Here is a 6961-nt window from a genome sequence, read left to right as displayed (position 1 = left end):
GGGCATCTCGGAACCAGCCACCAAAAATCCCCAGCAGCTTCACTCTGGGATGCTTTTCCAGAATAACAAAAATTTCTTTGACTCCAGGTACTAATTTAGACCATTGACCTGGCTAAGGCAGCCAGATCATCAAAGGGATTACCCCTCCTTAGCACCCAAGCCAGGGGTACACTTACTGCAGTAGGTGTATGATTACAGCAAATCACTCCTTCAGACACTGCCAGCAGTGCTTAGCCCGGAGCAGGGTTTGCAGGGAAGGTGAATCACTGCTAGTGGCACAATTTACATCCCTGACAAAAGGAAATAACCTTTCCTTAGGGTATAAAGCAGCTCCTGTGCTTAGGGGCCACGTGAGGAAAGTGCTGGGCAGCAGCTCTGCTCAGATGGGCAGGCTGGTTGTCCAGCTTCCCCTGAGAGTTGCCCTGCAGAGGAGGCTAACAAATCCTCCAGGAGGAGCTCCAGCCTGTCATCCTCTCACAATGATCTGCAGTGCTGCTTATTGTAAAATCTGTAAATACAGAGATTCACCACAGAGCAAAACCTTGGTCTTCCTGAGGCTCTTCCTTCCCCCAACACCTACAAGCAGACTCGCTGCTGAACTGAGCAACTGAGGGCATTCCTCGTGCTATTAACACATTTTAATGAAACACATTAATTATTTATTAATAATTTCACATATGTGACATAGTTCAGCTGGACTGTCCACATAAGTTAGCTGTGACTACACTCCTTACACTCTAATTCTTCTATTTCTACATGGCACATCACTCCTACCTTCTGCTATGTCCTGGAGCTGAATAGACAGTGATAACTTTCTGTGGGACAGATAATTAAATAAAATACATTCAATTCCAGAAGTTATCACAATTCACGAGGAGAAAGTCTTTGTCAGCTAAACTCTCACAGTGTGTAACAAAGAGCCTAATACTCTATATAATTTATATAATGACAATCGTATAGGATTTTTTCTCTAAGAGCAGCATCCTGCATTGAGAGAAAACATCTCATTATAAATACATCCTCTGAAGCACTCTAACCCTCCAAAAATACAGCCTAAGAGTGAAGTCACACTGTATTTAGCACTGTAGTAATCTATTTTATATGGTACTTATGCAACCCCACTCACCAGATGCTTTAGGCAGTGCCCTTGAAGGATTCAGACATCCTTTAAGTCATCCTCTCTCCAGTGGACAATCACATGAGAGGAAATGTGGGCAGATTTGGATTAGGTTCTCTGCACAAGTGGATTTTATACTGCTGCCTTTGTTCTAGGTTAATATCAGAGATGAAAAGCCAAACACCTCCACTGTGCATGGCATGAAAAGGCTGCAGGATTTGTTTCAGAGAGTGACCCACAAAAAGCCATGAGGCAATGAGCCCAGCTGTTCAGCCGAGATCCAGGAGCACTGCTGCTGTGCCTGTAGCTCTTGGAAGCTTCAGAAAAGCCCTTGGAGAAGACAGTGGTTAAAGGAGGAAATGATACTGCAAGTATCCAGAGATCAGGGGTTTTGCCTGGGGAGATCCCAAATGGCAAGGATGTCTGCAGACAGAGAATGAGATGTGGCTGGTCTCCAAGAAGGTGTGCTCTGGCTCTTTGTGAAGTCTCAAAGGCTCTTTGAGAAGGAATTCCAAGCCCCAACACAGTGTCTAAATCAAGCCTAATATAAGTCACAGCTCTAATGACTGGAAAGTCAAACTCAAGCCAAGCAAATGGGTGAGAAAAGTGTCTTCAAACAGCAGCTAAAGACAACTACCATTATTGACTATAACCCTTCGGTAAATCTGTAATACCTCCTCCTTTCTACATAAGAAGAGTTCTCAGATTAGCACCAGAAAAACATTTTTAAAAAAATTATATACAATACTGCCCCTCAATTCACATGTTCAAAAATCTTACCAGTGTGGAAGTGACTTTCTCTAGCCTCACATTTCTGTTTCAACACAGGGAGAAGCCCTTCTATTGAGTTAATCCTGATCTGAAGATGATACATTAAATCAACACCTGTCAGTTTTCAGTAATTTCTCAGAGGGAACAGCCTTTGTGATGGATTTGCTCTGGTAAGTAATGTAACAGAAAGGAAATGTGGGAAACAAAGAAATTCTGCTGAAAATGCCACTCCCAATTTAAAGTAGATAATGAGCACCACAGCTAGTGTGGAAGCAATTAATTCTAATCACTTACAAGACAATAAAATTTAATTATGGGTTCTTTGAAAACTAAAAACCCAACAATTATTGTTAATAGGCTTTTCTTGACAGCAGATAGGGAGCAAAATTTGTTGAGGCTGGTTTTCCTGCAGTTAATTTAAAAAAAAAATCAGCTTTCAGTTAAGGATGCCTAGGTCATATTAATATATAAACCAGAGCTATTGTGTTTTTCAATCCCAGAGAACCAAAACACAATCTTTGAGGAACTCTTGGACATGCTTTTATATAATTGGCATTCTCCTCTCTGCTGAGGTCTCAGGTCTTTATTATCTGTTCAGGGGTGCTTTCAGCTGGGAACAGCTGGATGCCTCCAGCTTCAATTCAAGGAAATTTTTGGTAGTAAGAATGGAAATTGCAAGTGTTTGCTTTGCCATGCACCCATTTAGGTGCTGTTTGTGAGCTTGGGTGAGGAGTAGCAGTGGTGTTGACCCCAGCACAAGCAGGTGACTCCTGCTCTGTGTCGATGTGGCTGTGGCCAACATCCAGTTTCTTTCTGCAGCAGGTGCTGCCACAATTTCAAACAGAAACGTACCTACTCTCCTCCAGTCTAGCAGCCTATCTCACCCAGCCTGAACTGCATGAGGACAGCATGAGGGTGGAGAAGGACCATGTCTGGTATTTCTCATTTTGATGTCCTGCTCATCTGTTTCTCTCCCAACCACAGACAGAGTACAACTGCTCTTGCACCTGAAATAGCTTCCAACCCCTTTATAGTCTAGATGTGAGGCAATCCTATCTACAAGGAGTCACTGAAAAGCCTTTACTGGCAAACATAAGCTAAAAAATTTGGAATTTCCCTAGTGACTTTAACGTCAATCCATCATCCTCTGTACACACTCTGTGCCTTTTGGGGTTTGTGCCCAAGTGCCCTTGGGGTCTGTGTTTTCACTGCCTGGTTTGCCATGTGTTCAGATAGTGAATGGCATTACTACCCTGTGTGTCACTGATGTCCAAGATAACACAAGCATACAACTACTCCTCAGCACCATGGTAAGACTTCTTTTCTTACGCATGCTAAGCTCACAGCCATGTTTTGTTATCTGTATGAAAACAGCACAGGGACATTCCTCACAAGGCACCACTGTTGAGGCACCAGGTGCCTGGGGACCCAAATGAGATATAAATGACACAGCACTGCTGAGACCTTCATTTCAGGAGAAGCAGCTCGGGCTAAGCTGCAAAATAGATAAATATTGGTACCTTTATAGCTCTTGGAGGAGCACAAGAGCACTACAAAAAATTTCAAAGCCTATTTCAGGACATGCTAAGAAGTCAGCTCCCCTGACTAGGGGGAGCACACCATTTATGTGCTTTCAGATGGCCACATAAATGATTTCAAAATTTGACTAAAGGCTAAGGTTTGACCCTCAGCAAAGGTCACATTTTGCCCGCTTCACCTCCACCATTTCATCTCCCATGAATCTTGAAAAGCTGAAAATCTTCAACCCATGCCCCATGATGCTTAGTCAGAACATGACCCACTTTTCTAAGAGTTGCTCCCAGTGCTTCTGTCAGAAGGGGATGGATTGTAATGCCTCTGAAAGACAGTGAATAGCAGAGGGCCACTTTAAGATAGAATGAGGTCTCATTACTACAAGAGATCTTGAAGGAAAAGAGCTTGGCAGCATTTAGTAATGCTCAGGAAGTCAGAAAAAAGAACAAGATTATCTAGAGCTGGACGAGCAAATATTTTTCCTGAAAAGATACCTGATTCTCCATATGAATATCTTGGGTCATCATTTACCCCAGAGGCTAAAAGCAGTGTAAAATCATCACAGCAACATTATGCTGGCTTTGCACTAGCGCAAGCAACTCCATAGAAACTACCAAAATCCCATATCCACAAGAAACTTTATGGTATAGGTGTAAAGAACTGACATTTAATAACAGGAGACTTTCCCTGAGAGGATGAACTCTGCCAGAACTACAAACTCTTGGCACTCCTTGCAGCTCCTTGAAAAACAGCTGCACTTGGCACCCTTGGATATTGTTTTAGACAATCCAGAGCATTCATGCAAGATTACGGTAATCCCAAAGCACTAGCATTACTCCCTAGCAATTATTCGTCATTTCCCAAAAGTTCATTATCATAAAGCTTGAACATTATTTGCAACAAATGCTTTTGTCTTTCAGTTTCATCATTACAAACTTCCCTAAATTAAAAGGGTTTATCTCAAGTGGTATTATCAGCCTGCAGAATTCAATATATTTTAATTATGAGGATGAGTGAGAGTTTAGCCTACCTAGCTAATGACAAAATATCATGTTCTCCATTTAATTAGGCCACATCAAAAGGTTCATATTTAAATTCTCTTCAATCTAAGGGTAAAACAAATGTTACAGCATAACTAGATTATTTGTTATAAATTTCATTATGCACTGGTAGACATTGAGATCCAGAAGAGAGAAAAACAGAGGGTTTGGGAACTGCTTGGCAGCTGACTGTTGTAGCAGAGCAGATTTTCATGTCCTGCAGATGGCTAATGCAGCAGTGTTCATATGCTTCATATGGCACGGCAGCACCTCCTGTCCATGCAGAGATGGCAGCAGCACCATGTGATGGAAGCTTCCCAAGGCCCAGGCTGCTCTGATTATGGCTTGGTGTCAGAAGCACGATGAGCAGAAGGAGCCAGAGGTCCTCTCTCATTTACCACCTCATGCTGGCTGTTGCATGAGCCCACCCTCCTGCTTGTGGTTGTTGGCAGCAGACTGGGATGCAGGCAGCAGGTGTGCATCGAGCCTCTGGCACTGCACACACTGCAGTTGTGGGGCTTAGTACAGTGATAACTGCCAACCCTTCCCTACTTTCACAGATCCCTTTATTACAAAGATACAGAGGTCCTGAGCTCCCAGACAGACTCCTACATGCCTCTGATGCAAGTGCAGAGAGACAAAGCCCAGATAGACTTTTAAATGTTGAGAGTAGAAAATACACATGGTATGTGGGGGAAGGAAAGGAAGATGCCTTAAAGATTTGTGGCAAGATCCAGTCCAGGAGATCCAGCAACCTGCAAGTCAAGCAAGACTCATTTCTCTGCTCGCTGCCAAGAGCTTTTTCAGATCACAAAGTTATGCCTACTTGGCTGTTTCCTAAGACATTCACAAACCTGACTTTGATTTTCAAATGGCCTCAGAGCAAAGAGGTTTCCTAAAGTTTTTCACAATGTTTTTACTTTCATTTATATTAAGAATATAGTTTCGTCTTGCTGTGTTTCAAGAGCTCTACCAGGAAAGCAGAAAACGGTAACACTAAGTTTTCCAATCTCTTATATTTTTTTCTTTTTGCTTCCAACAAGCCAAACCACCCCAGCTTTGCAGGGGCTGCCTGAGAAATCTCCAAGTGATTTAAAGGGTCCTGACTTCAGAAGAGTAAAGTCAGGAAGGTGATCAACTGGAGAAAGAGCCTGACTTCAATATTCAAGAGTGTCTCCTGGGAAGTCAAGCCTCCAGAGCTTCCCATCATTCAGCACACTTGGAGAGCTATCCTCCAAAATGTGCTCAGCAGTCTGACTACTCAGAAAAAAATCCCTGTTACTAAAAATTAGTTCCCTTTATATTTCATCATGATTCTTGCTACCATTTCTTGTGCTTATCCCAGAAGTTGTGCTTTGTACTGTCTCCTATACCTTCATGCATGTCTTTTATCAACGCTCTTTTAAGACAGTAAAAAAGAGTAAAATTATTTGAGTGCTCATAGATTAGGATATTTCTTGCTCTGAACAGCTTCCTCTTTTATCTGTCATTGTCAACCTCCCCAAGATTAATAAGAAAAAGACATGTATAATACAGAATCTGTTGAGAGCAGAGATCAGCTTGATACAAAGGATACTAATTGTAACTTTTTTTTAGCTCTGCATTGATCCCAACAGCTGTAGATACTTAAAAATCTTTTCCTATAGAGTCCAAAGAAAAAAAGCAAAGCATATCAAGAAACAAATTCAGACAGCATCAGTGTCAGCCTGAAGTAAGCTGGAGGATGTTTCTTGACTCTTTCTGACCATGACAGGAGTTGGAGTTTCATCTTGCATAAGTCAGAGCAATGGGGTGGGAGGGGAAGAGACACCAAAAGGAGATGGGACAAAGCCAGCACAGGGGATGGTGTCTATAGATGGGTGCCATGGTTTGACGCTGGCCAAACGCCAGGCACCCACGACAGCCACTCACATCCCTGCCACAGCTGGGCAGAGGAGAGAGAAAAAAATTAATGAAGCGGTCCATGAGTTGAGATAAGGACCTAGAGAAAACACTTCAAGGGTGAAACAGGCTCAACTTAAAGTTACAAGGTGAACTCATTACCAACAGAGTCAGAGGAGAATAATGAGAAGTAAAACAAACCTTTAAAGACACTGTTTTTTCCTCTCACCCCCTCCCTCCTTCCCACCAACAGTGCAGGAAATGGGGTGTGGGTCAGTCCATCACCAGAATCTTGTTCTGCTGCTTAGGGAGAGAAGTCCTTCCCCTGCTTTGCTGTGGGGTCCCTCCCACAGAAGACAACTCTCCATGAACTCCTTCAGCTTGGGTACATCTCACGAGCAGCAGTCCACACACACCTGCTGCAACGTGAGCCCCTCCACAGGCAGTCTTCCCAATACTGCTGTGGTGTGGGTCCCTCGTCCACAGGTGCAGTCCTCCAAGGACAGGCTGTTCCAGCCTGGAAGCAAGGGCCCTCTCTCTCCACTGGGACTCCCTCCCACTGAACCACAGCCTCTTCCAGGCATCCACCCTCTCTGGCAGGGGGCACCTCCCCAAGGGC

The sequence above is a fragment of the Lichenostomus cassidix genome, chromosome 7, assembly GCF_008360975.1.
Source record: "Lichenostomus cassidix isolate B80296 chromosome 7, HeHo_3.0, whole genome shotgun sequence".
NCBI lineage: Eukaryota > Metazoa > Chordata > Aves > Passeriformes > Meliphagidae > Lichenostomus > Lichenostomus cassidix.
Note: the sequence above shows the minus strand (reverse complement) of the source record.